Here is a 15,344-nt window from a genome sequence, read left to right as displayed (position 1 = left end):
TAAGAAAAAAAAAATGTGGCTTTCCTTTCTCTGTCTCTGCCTTTATTTCTTTCTCTTTCTCTCCCCCACACAAGATGTGTAAGCATGTATGCGCACACACATATCTGCATGTACCTATCTGCGCATGCGTGCCTACTGAGTTATTTTCTTCCTTAAATTGTGAGAAGCATAAGTAATAAATTAGTTGGAACCACCCTGTCCTGGTTTGCAGGCTATATACTCATTGCTGTAATAACTACAAAGCCTTTATGGTAATGGCATATGAGTAGGAATTTGTGAGATGAAATTTTTGGCAGTTCATTAGTAAATTTGGGTTTTGCTTCAGCCTTTGGGAACAGAAGGTATCCCAGAAGGCACAGCAATCCGCAGATGAACTAACCCTCCCCTCAATAATGTGAAATGCTATTTTCAAAGAATTAAACAATGAGAAATAAGGCCTGGGAAATAGAAATAATCGCTCATTAAAAACAATGTTTTTGAGTTATGTAGGATAGGAGAGAATTTATTCTAATCGCCACTGCAATTCACGTAAGTAATTCACATGTTTCCAAGGAGTTTTATGGTAGGCTTCCCAGGGTCCTTTCATGCTGGCTGGCCAAATGCTCCAAGTCTAGATCTGACTCCAGTTCATCTCCGTGCCCTGAGCACCTGTGACATGGCTGGTGTGGCTCATGGCTCAGTGATATTTGCAGGAAGAATAGATGAAAGAATGGATGGGGAGTGTTTGATCCAAGATGTGGAGACCTAGGCATCTTGACGCCACCCCAGGGACATGACCTGGAGAGGTAAAGGCGGGCCTTGCAGGACACTATGGGATGGAGGGTTGCTGACGTAACAGACTGGCTTTGGCTATGATTTCCACCTTCCCCGCCAAGTGACCTCTGAGGGCACTGTGGAATCTACAGGGAACCATGGATTGGAGAACTACAAAGCAGAACTACAAAGAAGCTCAGAGGATTCCCTGAGGTTGGCTTTGCCGACTTGGGAGTTTGGAATGCATGGTGTTTATGGAGAAAAGGAGGAAAATAACAAGAGGAGGTTTGCTTTGGTCCCGAGTTGCACTAAAAGACGTTGGCTTTTGTGTGGGCAGAGAACGAGGCTGAGATGATAGCGACATCGAAGCTGCGTATTGGTGTGAGTGTATAAACCCCGTCAGGCTCGCCAACGCAAGCCGAGCCTGCGATTTCTCCGTTCCTCCCATGCCCAGCCGTGAAGCCTTAGGACCCTGGGACCTGCCTGTCCTCAGTACTGCATCTCCAGGAGAGGCTGACGGTGGAAAGCTCATCCCGGAGTGGTCCCAGAGCATTGGAAGTAGAAACGCCTGACAACTTTCCCATTGCTTTTGGAGCTCCATTCCCTGCATCTTGTCCCTTTGAACTCCCTAGTTTCCCCTAAAGGCACCAAAATCCAGGCCTTCAGCCTCCTGTTGCAATCCAGGCAGAAGCAACAGGGAGCCAGGCCTCTCTTTGCAAGCAGAAAACCACACTGGGGGAGGTTGACTGCTGGCGAAGGAAGGGGCTCAGGGTACCAGCATCCACCAAGCCAGGCCCGACACAGAGCACAGAGAGGAACAAGTTAAAGCAAGCACCACACATGTTGTAAAAGACAAAGGAGGATGCTTCCATCTCCTTGGTGTGCAGAACGATGCGAAGAAACAAGAAGAACATACAAAAGCACCAAGTGGAAACATTACAGTGAAAAACAACATGGCGGGAATAAAGAACTAAGTAGTTAGACTAAAGAGCAGGACAGGGAGATTTAGAGGGTCCTGGATGGATGGGTGGATTCCAGGAGAGACGGCGGGAAATTTACAGAGATGGAAAATATAAAAGGAACGTCCGCGGAGAGGGGTCTCAGGAAATAAAGATACTGATAACCTGAGTCCTGAAAATATCCGGAAGAAGAAGAAAAAGGGGAATCGGGAAAGATGTTAAAAAATACAATTAAATTGAATTGTTCTGGGATCATAAAAAGTTAAACGCTGTCATGGCAAATGGGGGTAAAATTAAGAAAGAGATACGTGAAAGCCAATATCAAACTTCAGATATGATGTAACTAAAGGACCAAGAGGTAAAGATGCTCATTCCAGAGAATCTGGGCGGGATGCTATCTCTGTGATCCTAGTACTTGGGGTGGTGGGGAGGTGTGGGGGAGGAGGAGGGAGGGCTCAAGCAGGATCACAAGTTCAAGGCCAGACTGGACTGTGTCACTAGACTGTCTCAAACGAAGAATTCCAGAGAGGATGCACAAATCACCTATAGAGCAGCAGGGTTAAGACTGACATTGGCCTTTTGTAACAGTACCCTGGGTTGGCAGAAGTAAAGTTTAAGCTAACAGTCTGTGTTTAATCCTGTCAGCACATGCTGTGGGGTGCAGATCCTTTCTCTTTGAAACAAAGACACACACTGAAATATACTTAGAGGCGTACACACAGAAGAAAGATACCTGCGATGCAAGGAAGATTCTATAAGTAATATGAAGAACGAGATAATTTCCATCACTTGACCAAAGTGGTTAAGAAAAGCTAAAAGTCCATGGAAGGAAACAGAAATGTATTTTCATCACATCTCAGGACAATCTACAACTACAAATATAGACCAAAGACAAGATATGTTGACCAATTTAGGACGTTATTAAGAGGGAAGAGATGTTAGGTTTTAAAGTAATAGCAGAAAACATGAATTCAAATGCAAGATGCCCAGCGCTGAATATCTGGAGAAAAGGACTTGTTTATATAACACAAAGCCAGATGAGACAGATGAACAGGGAAGAAACTAAAACACAGAAAAATGAAGATTATAAAGCTAAACGTCCAACTCCAACAAGAACCACGATAATTATCACAGATGCCAAAGGATTTCAGACTGTGCAAATAATAATAATAATAATAAAATCTCAACAAAATACTCTTTACAGGAAGATACATTTGCTGCAAACAATGCAGCAAATATTAAAAGTAAAAGCACAGTAAATATTAAAAGTTGAAAAACAGAAGACAAGGTTAATCGGAGCCAAAATAAGATGCGATGCTAACCTCTTCAGAGCTGTCAAAAACATAACTCAAAGGGAGAAATCGGGGGTGGTGAGGGGCAGATCTGTCCTCAGTGTTGCTGGCTTTCCTGGCGAGGAGAGGGAGCTGCTCCCAGCCAGGGCACCCTGCGGGACCCCTTCCTCTCCCCGCCAGCTACAGTCAACTCCTGGGAAGAGCCATCTTCACCATCTAAAGTGACTGACACCCTCAGAGCCAGTGTCTCTCTTCACTGACAGGCTTTCCCTGTCACGGAGCTCAGAGAAGGATTCAGTTCTGCTGCTTGGTGCTTGCGTGTCTTACTGCCGGGGAGGGGAGAGGGTAGGAGATCATCCCCCATTTTTGTCCTTTCTCTTGTTGACTCTGGGCTTCCCTAGGGGCCCACAATTGGTGTGAGAGTTCATAGGATGCTGACAATGTCACGGCACAAGTCACGTTCGCCACTATCAACCCGTTATAAAAACCACGCAGAGGGCACACGGAATGGTTTTCCCACTGCAGACAAGAATATTCTGGGATAGGTCTCCACACCTATGAATGATTTGACTTTCTAAGCATGTCTGGAAATGGGGACTTCAAGGGAACAGCCTTCTCCCATTCCAAGTTTGGTGTGAATGCAGCAAATGATTTGCTTGCTAGCAAAACTTTAAAGGATCTCACTTTACGACTGGAAACAAAAGAAGTATTTTCTGTTCCAAAGGGACACTAGCAGAGTTGGCTAGAGCCACGAAGAAAAAGGAAACCATTAGCAAGTTAAATGTTCAAGAAAAGAGGATTTTTTTTTATTATGTGCAGTTGATATTGTCATCCACAGAAAAACTACCAGATGTAATAACATCCCCCAAGTTTTGTTTATTAAATATTGGAGGTCGTTTTCTTGGCAACATTGACTTCACAGAAAAGAAACAAGATTCTATTCAGCATAGCTGTAAGAATTAGAAAGTACCTAGACACTAACCTAACCAAGGCTGTCCTTAGCATCTACAGAGGACATTCAAAATTCTAATAAAGCCCAGAGGACTCGATAAACAATCACCGTGATAGAGCAGGCTTAGTTGATAGAAATTTCTATAATGTCAACGATCCTCCAATAAGCTAGGTCAGGACAATTGCAGTTAAGATTCACAATGGACTTTTTGAAGAACTTGATAGTTTCATGAAAATTTATATGGGATTATTACAGCTATAAAACAGCTAAATCAATAAAAGAAAAAGAAAGAGGAAGGGAAGGACCTTGCATCCTCAGATAGGATGATGCACTTCAGAGTCATGTTAGTGAGACTGTAGTACTTGACTAAGAACTTATGCATAGACTAGAGGGATAAGAAAAGTCAGAGGTAAGGTAACAAGTGAAAATGATTACAGGAATATGAATTTGTGGGCAAGAGGAGATGATGTAGTTGACTCTGTTGAGAAACACCATTGATAGAAGCACATACAAAGGGGTTTCAGGTCAAGTGTAAACCTAAGTGAATTTGAATAAATGAAACCCATGAACGCACTTATGGATGAAGAACTGAGAGAGGATATTTCTTGACACAGTATTAATTACAGGAATCCACAAAGAACAAATGAGCAACATTACCGCAACTCTGAAGCAAAGGGAGAAAGGATAAAAATAGGTAATTTCCACAAGTGAAATCTGCAAAGGCTAACATATCAAGAGTTTCTGAACAGTGCTAATAATTAAGCTAATATGGAAACGATTACTTTATGGCTTATAAATTAGTGAAAAAAGCACCCCATGTTAGAAATTCCAAATGGTGTTTGGGCATAGGTTGTTAATACTCTTCTGAAACATAGGAGTTTATATTTAGTGCGTGATATTTAACATCTTCCCTCCCTTCCCCCTCCCCCTCGCTCTTTTTCTTCTTTCTTTCTGTTTGTGAGAGCACTTGGGGTAATGACATGTCACAGAAGATTTCATCTATGACTTAAGATAGTAGAAGGATGCTCACTGGGAGCTGTGGATAATAGAAAGCAATGGGCAACGGGAAGTTTGAGTAAGCCAAGCAAGCAAGGGGGAATCCATCTGATTAACATGAGCTTCATTTGATGTAATTGGCATGTCATCCCAGACTACTTATTGCCAGTAGTATATCTGTTTTAAGTCAACAAGATGGAGTCTCGACCCTCCAGGAAGTTCTCTTTCAACGTGGGAGAAAAAAAAAAAAAGAGGAGGGAAACAATTGTTCCTGAAGAAGTGGAATTTTCAATCAAAGTTTATCATGAAATCCAGTATCATAAAGAAATAGTTGGTTTGTTTGGGTTTTAGTTCCTGTTAGAAGTGATAGAAATCCTATGATTGTTGTCTAGGCTACTCTGCTAAGTGGACCAGAGGTCAGTGATAAAGAGCTTCAGTGTATCTATTAAAGACTGTACGCTTGCTTCAGGGTGAGCTTGCTGGGACCGGAAGCCACGGATAGTAAGCAAACAAATGATCACGGGTCCTTCCCCCTGCAAACGGCCGGGTGGACACTGAACCTTCCATTTTCATATCATTTTCCTGTAGCACGAAATATTAAGATTTTTGTTTTCGTTTCCAGCCGTGTGAATGTGTGAGACACTTCTTGGCCGTTCTGTTGTAGTTGTCCGTGTTGGGCCCACGGTCTTGAGAGGTGGATCTCTCTCCTTCCTGACTGCAGTGTTTCTTGGTTAAACGTAGGCATTGGCGGGTATCTTGTGGAAGTGGAGTTTTCTATCCTGTAGGTAGGAGCGTAGGAGGTCATCCGCTGAGTGCTGCTCTGACAGCTTGGGAATGAACACTATGAAAGTTCATGTCATGAGCCTGGAAACTCATTCTGCCGTGGAGCAGGGGAAGGGCCTTGGGGGCGGACCACTGCGTCAGGGAACGGGCAGTGAGGAATGAAGGCAGTGGCCACCGGTTTCTCTTTCTTGTGCATAGTACCCGAACACCATCTCCACTCCTTGATGCTTTTCAGGCTATGTTTAGGTTTTTTGGTTTGGTTTTGTTTTAGATAGAATCTTGCATTTGGCCAGGCTGACCTTTGGACGGTGATCCTCCTAAGTATACCAGCTGTGCCGCTGAGATTACAGATAGGAACCACTATCCTTGGCTGGTTGGTTTAAGTAGGAGGTCTCACTAACTTAGGACCCCAGCTGCCTTTGAACCACCAGCCCCTCAATTCGTATCTCCTGGAGAAATGAGATTATAGATATAGGATACCACGACCACTTTAAATTGCTTGAATTTGTAAGACTGAGGTTTTGTTTGTAGAATAATAATTTTTTTGAAATAATGTTTGAAAGGGCCAAAAACAAATTTGGGCAGCATCATGGGCTAGGGATTAAGTTTAAGAAGCTACTAAGCTCAGACTTTCTGAAAATAATAGTAGGTCTTTTGCACGGTAGCCACGTACGATTCCAGAATCAGAGAAAAGGAATCCTTGCTTTGTAGAGGTTGGAAGAGATGTGGGGAAACCTAGAAGATGCTGAAGTCATCCATCACATGATCCTCACGTTCTGTCATCGCTCTCATCTCCATATCCTTGAGAGGACATGGAGGGATTTGGGTTGGGGATGGTTGAAAAATTCTCATCAAGTCCTGGAGTTTGGGAAGGAGAAAGAAGTTTCCATCGAACCCCCAGATGGCTGCACAGCACCGAATGTTTGGTAGTCACTGGTCCTGAGAACAGAGAGGTACTCTACTTGCTCACGCTGAGGGATAACCATGGATATAAATATTAGGGAAATTAAACTTTAAGAAGTAAGTGAGGCGATTCTGGATGAATTCTCCTCCTCCCTTGGAGGCTGGATATGTTTGGTGTTGGTGACATTTATGGCACGGTGTACTTACTCTGCTCGTATTGGTGGGTTTCTCTTCTCTGGCCTTCCTTGATCTTTCTGGGACCATAGGCTACAGACAACACTCCAGAGAGGCCGGATTCCCTGTCTTCCTGCCTGGGAAGACGTTGTCCTGATCTGGTCCTGTATATGACAGTCCCAACATTGGATTATGTCTTTATTCATTTGAGGGCCTTTAGTCCCCTTGTCTTCCCTAATCTTGAGAGAATCAAATGCAATGGCCTGAAAGCCTGGAAGAGTCGGAGCGAGTCCACAACTTGCCGAAGGACCTACAGCACATCAACCAGGGCGCTTAATAATAAATAGAAGTTAAAGTCTTCCTTGGCCCAGTTCTCTTCCCGCTAAGCCTCCCTGTTGATTTTGTGAAGGGATAAACACACAGCCACTTGACAGACAACGAGATTTGTTAGGACATCTCACTTTGTTTCAAGTGAGAATTTTTCTGTAGCTGTTTGGATCCAACATTGCATCTAGTATAAATCAAGCAGGAACTGTACTAAGCTAGCGCATATCTAGCCCTGGTATAATGTGTCAAAATACCATTTGGAACTGTCTATTTAAATCTACGTTCCAGGATTTCCCACAACAAAGAAGAAATAAATACAAGCATTCTTGAGCAGAAGGCTCCGTGGAACCTGAGACTTTCATTCTTCTGACTGAAAAAAAAAAAAGTATTTCTTTTTGTATTCTCATTACTATTCTGAGCTTATCTTCTGATCTTTTAAGATAAATGTTATATTTTTTCGAGAAATTGCCGTTGAAGTTTCTACTGTATTTTGACTTTGATATGCTTCTTTATTCACGTTTTTCCCCTTTTATTCTCCTACTATATGTTACATTTCAGTCTTTGAGAAATAACCTTTTCATTTACAGAATTCCAATTACAGATTTTTAATAAAAAGGGGTGTGGCCAGGCATATCTGTTATTGTAAATGGAGTAAAAATCCATTAGTAAATTAAGCTGAAATTACTTTTCTCACGAAAAGAGAGACTTATAAATCAAGAAACCTTGGGTTACCATAGCGATGGGTGACATCTACAGATTGGAAAGAGAAGACTATATTTGACTTTCTAGAAAGCACTTCATTAGAGGAGAGATATATGATATCTCTTCAGGGTGGAATATGACAATAAAAGTCAACTCTCGCTTCACAAAAATACTCCCATTTCCTCCACCCCCTCCCCAACTAAAAATAATGCGAAGTAATTTGGACAGTTTTATCATAAACAGGTTCATAACAGGTCTCTCCCTGGCACTGTTTGATATTCGTTCAGTCAGTGGAGTGAGGGAAGGTTGCATTTTTTTAATCTGAGTATATTTATCGAAGATACCCTGGTTGAAGCAAAAAATAAATAAAAAATAATAGAAACTAGACAGCGGGAGTGACATTGGAAGAGGAAGGCGTTGCTTGCTCGCTGAAAAGCAGGGACAGAGGCTCATAGGGGACAAAGTCAGCCAAATGTGAGGTGGACAGGCCCCGGGAATCCACACAAAGTTACGTGCGTTGCTCTACGTGTGGTGGCATGGTTTCTGGTCTTTTGGCGAAATACACGGAATAGACCTGCTGCAGTAGACATCTGTTGTTTCTGCCTGCCCAGCATCGGTCCCCCGCCTCCCCCTTCTTTTGGTAAGAGCATTTTAAATTTCCTTTGAAAAGAAAAATGACACTCTGCCCAATGGGAAGAATCTCTGTGTGGAATTCACTCAAGATCTCTGGCTGTCCTCCCCTGAAGGGTAGAAGCAGAGGTCAGCCACGGTGTCCCTGGGGAAGCTGGCTCTCCTGGGGACCATAGCAGGGAAGGCCAGTGGTTGACACCCTTCGTGACTCTGCCCAGTGCCCCCTGCCATGTTGATACCTGGAGCAGTTCAGCGACCGTCTTCTTCGAGGCCCGATTGCTCAGGCTTGGCTTCGAGTCGCGAGTATTTGGTTGTCTTCATGAGCTCCAGGAAAGCCAGAATTAATTTCTGTGACATATTACCAACCCACTAATTGATATTCATGCCGGAGAGGGCTTGAGACACTTCAGATTGCTCGTGCACATCTCACGATTTTCCACGGCCAGGACTGGGAATCAACTGAGAAGCGTGATGATCCAGGCATGTTCCAGAGACTGCATTCTGTGCCGGGGAAAGGGGTGGGGGGGTGGGGGGAGCAGCCAGTGTCCCAGTGAAATCATTAAGTATGAGATTCAGAAACACAGAGGGAGAAAAGGCCAGGCCAATTTCCTGAGTGTGTATTCCAGCTTGATCAATCCCGTGAAGACACAGCAACAAGAGAACAAGAACACCCCAGGATTCTGGATCCTGATGCCCCCCACAGCCAGGCTCTCTTCCTGGGCCAAAGATAACGATGGATTTCAGCCACCATCCAAGACTCTTGACATATGAAGGAACACAGAGGTGAAGGGAAGTCTAATCACCCAGGTATTTTTATTCAGATCAGGTTTCCTTCACCATTATTTCTCAACAAGCTTAGTGGACCTAAAATGACCCTCAGTAGCTAACACAGGGACCCAACTCGTGCTAACGGATACGTAAATGCGGTACGCCGGTGGACCGTGGACTCTGGCTCAGCATTTAAACAGGAAGTGGACCTAAGCCACGGTGTGGATGACCCTTGAGGATATTTTCTCCAAGTGAAATAAGCCAGACAGGGAAGGGCAGGTGCTGAAGGAGTACTTGTGCTTAGCACAGTTATCCAAGAGACAGACAGGATTATTGGTCCAGGGCCACAAGAGGAAAATGGCAGCTTAGGAAGCAAGACTTCCAGCTTGAAAAGATTAAGATTGTTCTGGAGACGGACCGTGGTATGATGAATATGTTTACAGCCACTGAGCCACGTGCTTCCAGACAGCTACAGTGGGAGATTTCCTCGTGTTTGTTTTACCAAACAAAGGGGACCATGGGAAGGGGCAAAAAGCAACTGGGTGTGTGGTGAAGAGCTTTGGGGCAGGGCAGAGCTGTGATGCAAAGCCTGGCGGCTCACTTTTCTTGTTTGCTTTTCTTCTCATTTTGCACAGAATTCATCTCGGGCAGTTTCTTTAAAAGAGAGGAATGGAGCCCCTTTTTCAGATGATAAAAATAAGTATTTCTGAGCCCACGTCCCAGTAGCTCATGCCTTAGCTATTTGGGAGGCTGAAATCTGAGCCAGGCCAGGCAGAAAAGTCTGCAAGACTCCCATCTTCAGAGCACAAAGTAGGGCTGGGGGCGTGGCTCAAGTGGTAGAACGCCAGCTGAGTTAGCAAGCGTGAGGCTCTGAGTTCACACCTGGTACCATGCTTACAGAAGCTGTAGTACTTCCAGTAAACACCTTATTCTGCATTACAAAGGGGAGTAATAGATAAGTTAGTGAAGTCTCTGCTCTTCTATATAGTGTATAAATTAAAATAAGTCTCTAATTCCTTGTGTGCTACTCATGATACTCTACATGTGTGTATACCGTGGCTAACATGTTATGATATGTAAGGAACAGCCTTAATGTGCAGAGAGATGGTTTGTTTAGTCCCAAGAAGATGGTTAATTTTTCTCTTATTTTGAGAATAGCAGATACTCCGAGCCTTCTAGTAACTGTCATCAGTACTCTCGCTGTGAACGGTAGAGGCTAGTCCTTTCTTCTTTTTTTTTTTTTTTTTGTCGGTCGTGGGGCTTGAACTCGGGGCCTGGGCGCTGTCCCTCAGCTCTTCAGCTCAAGGCGAGCGCTCTACCACTTGAGCTACAGCGCCACTTCCGGTTTTCTGGGGTTTATTGGAGATAGGAGTCTCACGGTCTTTCCGGGCTGGCTTTGAACCGCGATCCTCAGATCTCAGCCTCCTGAATAGCTAGGATTACAGGCGTGTAATTCTGAGCTTTCTCTTGTGTATTCATCGTGTCCTGTCATTTGTGTTGATGGTGATGTCACAAAGGAGACATCCTCCTCCTCCTCCTCATCATCCATGTATAGATAAGGAAACTTAAAAAGCAGAAGTGACATGCCCCAAGTTGGCCACGCAGTTAAAAGGAGGTAGAGACACAGCACAGGAAGTTTTTCTCTGAAGCCTGTCCATCTTAACCAGCATTTACACACACCTTCCCTTGGCCCTGGTGGGCCTGTCCTGTCGAACTGGTCTTTAAATGGTGATGCTAAAAAGTTATTGAGAGCAATGCTGTCAACGCCTTTCACAGAAATAAGTACAGCACCGGTAGCTTCAAGTCGATGCTCGTTGATGCGCAGGGGGGCATATCTTTTCCCGAATTAAGTACTGGCTAATTCAAAGGTCCTGTGGCAACCTCCTCTAGCTTATTGCCCCCCAAGAGCTGGCTCTTCCATTTGGTCTAGCCCTGGGCTAGCATCTGTCCCAAGTGAGCCTTCCTGAGAGCTGATTTCCCCTCCCCCCCGCCCCGCCATCCCCCATGGCTGGCTGGATATAATGGAATTTGGAAGTCATGAACTGCCTTTCTCATTGGATTGTGAATTGCTCGGAATCCAAAGCCTGCATGATTCATCCTGTGTCCCCACAGCCAGAGACCCCGCGCCCGGCACTCGGGGCACCACACCAAAAGCCACCCACCGGTGGTAAGTGTGGATGAACGAATCACACCCGTGAAGTCTTGAGGTGAATCTCTCCACTTGACCTTCTGGGCAAGCCCGTTTTCAGACCGCGGCGCTGTGAACGCTCGGTGTCCTCCCTTCCCCGGGGTTTCAATTATTTACATCAGAATTACTTAATCATGTGGCAGATAATTAAGGAATACATTATTTATACTAAATAAATTAGCCCGACATGGCTCCCCCTCTCCTTCCCCTCGGCTATGGGAGCTGAGTCGCCGACAAAGCCCCCCCACACCAGCCTGGGCATCTTCTGGGCGCTGTCGGTGTGGCGTGCTGGGTGCTGGGTACACAGAGGGGGCATGGGAGTTTGGACACGGCAGTGACCGTTCTGTCCACGTCGGTCCACCACCATGGGGAAAAAGATCCCTCACCTTGCGTGTGCCTCAGTTTCTCCACCTGCATCTGTCGTGATACCAATGTCACCAGGGCCTCCCTTGGACCCTTATACAAAGGAAGCGCCCCCCCCCCGTGGATATGCTCCATCCACAAACGCACGAGGCTCCTCCTGGCCGACTTCTGTGTGAAGGGAATGGCGTTCCGGAATGCGGAGCGACAAAACCCTGGGAATTTGTATCGTGGACGTAGAGAGCCGTGGACTGCTGGGGTGAGAAGCGTTCTGTCATTGTAATCTATTCCCCCTGTCTCCCCGCGAAAGAGGAAATAGGCTCGGAATGCATAAGTCATGTTCTCAAGCGTACTACACTATTAATAGTCATGATGAACGTTTATTAATAATAACTAACGCTTAATGAGCCCTGGTACCAGACGTAGTGCTGTGGGCATTCACTGCTCACGGGACCTTCGTCATCTGACTATTGGGGAAACTGAGGCAGCAAGTATCTAGGTTTGTTTTTTATTTAATCAGGATGTAAATTCGTTTCCCATCAAGTCTAGCCACTTACAATAGAGTCTGGAGCAGGCCCTGATATCTTGGCTCCTGTTTCCTAGCCTATCATCACACACACACACACATACACACACACAGCTACACACCCTACAGGTGCAGAGTCCAACTCCAAAAGAAGTTCTCCTGGCTGTAGACACAACCCCGGGGGGTCACTGCTGACCCATTAATGGAGCTTCCTGGCTGGACTCCATCTGGCAGGCTCTGCATACCTATTTAGACATTTTCTCACTTCCACATTTGTGCAAGGAAGGCCTAATCGTTGTCCAGCGCACACACCTTTGCCACCAGAGGGTAAGCGGAATAATCTGTGGGATTTGCACACCTACAAAGACCCTTGGGCGCACACTGGTGAAGAACACACCTTCTGTCTGTAGGCCGAGGCTATTCGAGGTGGGAACTTCCCGGGGCAGTATATGACAGCCAAGTGGTCGGTCAGCCCTAGGCAGGACCTTCTGTGTCCACATGTCAAATAGAACTGATGAGGATGCTGGCTGGGCACTGTTCATTTTCTCTCTCTTTCTTATGGGGAAGCGGTTGGAGGCTTTGGGGAATGTATGCAGCATTCTAGTGTTTTCTGTCACAGGAGGTGAGAAATAAAAAAGAAAAAACAATGCCCTGCCCACATTTGCTGTGTGGACTGAGTGTGTTGTGAAATCTGCAGAGAGAGTTGAAAGGGGCCAGAAGACAGACAGCAGCTGGGTCTGCTGGTCGGGAGGGGGCCTGAGGTCAAGGTTGCTCAGTGGAATGGCCATCTGGGCCAGTCTGTGACTGCAGGGCGTGGATACCTCCGCCACTTCCCACTTGATCTGAGAGTCGGGTTCACAAGACCTTGTCCCCACTGGGGGTCCCGGGGGTAGACGGGCACCAGTGGTCCACCTCTGCACCCCACTTTCTCTTCTTGGGAGGTCTCTCTTTCTGACACGTCACGGGAAGCACAGCCCATTCTGTCATTCTGTTTGGAGAGAAAGGCAGGAAGCAGCTCCCGAGCCGAGGGACGCGATCATAAACAGTTTTATTAAAGCACTCACACAGGTCTTGATCACTGAAGTAAAATGAAAGTCCAGCTCTTCCGCCGCCGCCGCCTGAGAAAGCAGTATAATCTCAGCATCTGCCCAGGTAGCCATTTCTCTTGGCTCTGTTTAGCTCACAGGTCTGTGCTGAAACAGAGGATTTTTTTTTAAATCAAGCCCTTAATAGGCGAGGAGACATTTACCTATTGTCGAGCCTGTTGTGTGGGTGAGACCAGAAGCTATGGCAGTTATTTCTATATTCTATCACCAACGCAGAGTCTCCGATCAGCTGTAGAACGTCCTGGCACAGGAGAGCCACACTGAGTCACAACAGCCTAACGAATACAGACTCGGCACCTTGCAGTCGACTGATTTTCTGTCTTAAGCAGCTCTTGCATTTCCACAGAAACAAGGAATCTGTAAGCAGGTTGTAGGTGCCTGGTGAAAAGTAGAGCGTGCTGTAAGAAAGAATGGTCAGCAAAGGAAAATAGGAGAAAGAATCAAGAAGGCTGGTGGCTGGCCTCTTCACTGTCTCTTGGAAACATCGACTTCCCCGAAATACTGGTTCTACAGAGGACAAATGTGTGCATGTGAAACTTTGAGAAGATATCTAAAAACTTCAAACTAGCATGAAGATAAGTTCCCCTCTCTATTTCCTTATGGGTTTTATCTGTAATCTAAATCAAGGCTGAATTCACTCAAGTCAACGTCTAGGCCTTAAACCGGCGCTATCTCTCTAAGGACATCTTTTGGTCTAACTCAAGAGATAGATTTTCTAGATTGTCTGGTCTCTGCAAGATGAAGGGAGTCGGAGACTGGTAGGATTTAGAGTCGGGGATCCCAGCTGTCTCCACTAGCATGATAACATTGACTTGCTTCGGCTTGATAGGAAGAAAAGCCTTTTCCAAGAGCCATGTTATATTTGTGTTCCCCAGAATATTCAGCTCCCTTCTGTAAGAGTTAGTCAAAGACTCTACCTCTAATTTTTTTATTGCAAATTTAATAAGATACCTAAAACTGGATACTATGAAAACAAGGTCATTAAACTTTACCAGCCCTCTATTGAAGAAAACAAACAAACAAAAAACAAAAGCAAACAGAAAACACTGTTTTTGTTCATTACCATAGCAGACGAGTGTTTCCTGGGATTTACACAACATATATAGACTTTCTCTAGTCAAATGGAAAAATGACTAAGAGGATTATAGAGTCGTATCGATGCTCTCCTGTTCTAAATGTATTGAGTTACATCAGAGCAGATCTGTTGGCAATTAAGTATCTAAGTTTTCCTTCAACTTGTGTAATTTTAAAAATTCTTTATTCTTGTTTTCTTTCCCCTTCATTCCTCAAGGTTACTCTTGCTGAATATAGAATTCTCAGGCTTGCAATAGTTTTATTTCTAGCACTTCAAGTAGCTTTGGAACTTCCATCTGGACTTCATGGTTTCTGAAAATATAAAAGAATTTTTTCAGTCATTCCAACAATTTCCAACATTATTTTTTAAGATGTTGTTCTTTATTTTTTTTTTCCAGCAGTTCAATTGGAACTTGTTCCAGCCATGGATTTCTTGAATTTTATCATGATTGGGAGTTGCTGATATTCTTAAATATGTAGATTTAACTCTTTCACCAAATTTGGGAAATATTTGACCATTATTGCTTCTGTCATTAAAAAAAAAACCTCATGCTTTCTGCTTTGATAGTAATCGCTGTTCAGTTATTTTCCAACTTCTCTCGTCTTTATTTTTCAAATAGAAAATTTCTATTGTCCTGTCTTTAAACCACTGACTCCTCTCTCACCTGAATTCTTCAATCCAGCCCAGCCCAAAGCATTTTAATTTCATTTATTGATATTCCTCTTTCATTATTCCCATTGTGAATGAGTCTCAGCTTCATGACAGCCTGACCTGCATGGAACAGCTTCTGACAGTTGAATTTACAGGCAAGAACCACCAAACTCGGCTTGAATGGATTTATGACCGTCGT

The sequence above is a fragment of the Dipodomys ordii genome, unplaced genomic scaffold (genome assembly GCF_000151885.1).
Source record: "Dipodomys ordii isolate 6190 unplaced genomic scaffold, Dord_2.0 Scaffold112, whole genome shotgun sequence".
Lineage (NCBI taxonomy): Eukaryota > Metazoa > Chordata > Mammalia > Rodentia > Heteromyidae > Dipodomys > Dipodomys ordii.
This window is presented reverse-complemented; position numbering follows the sequence as displayed.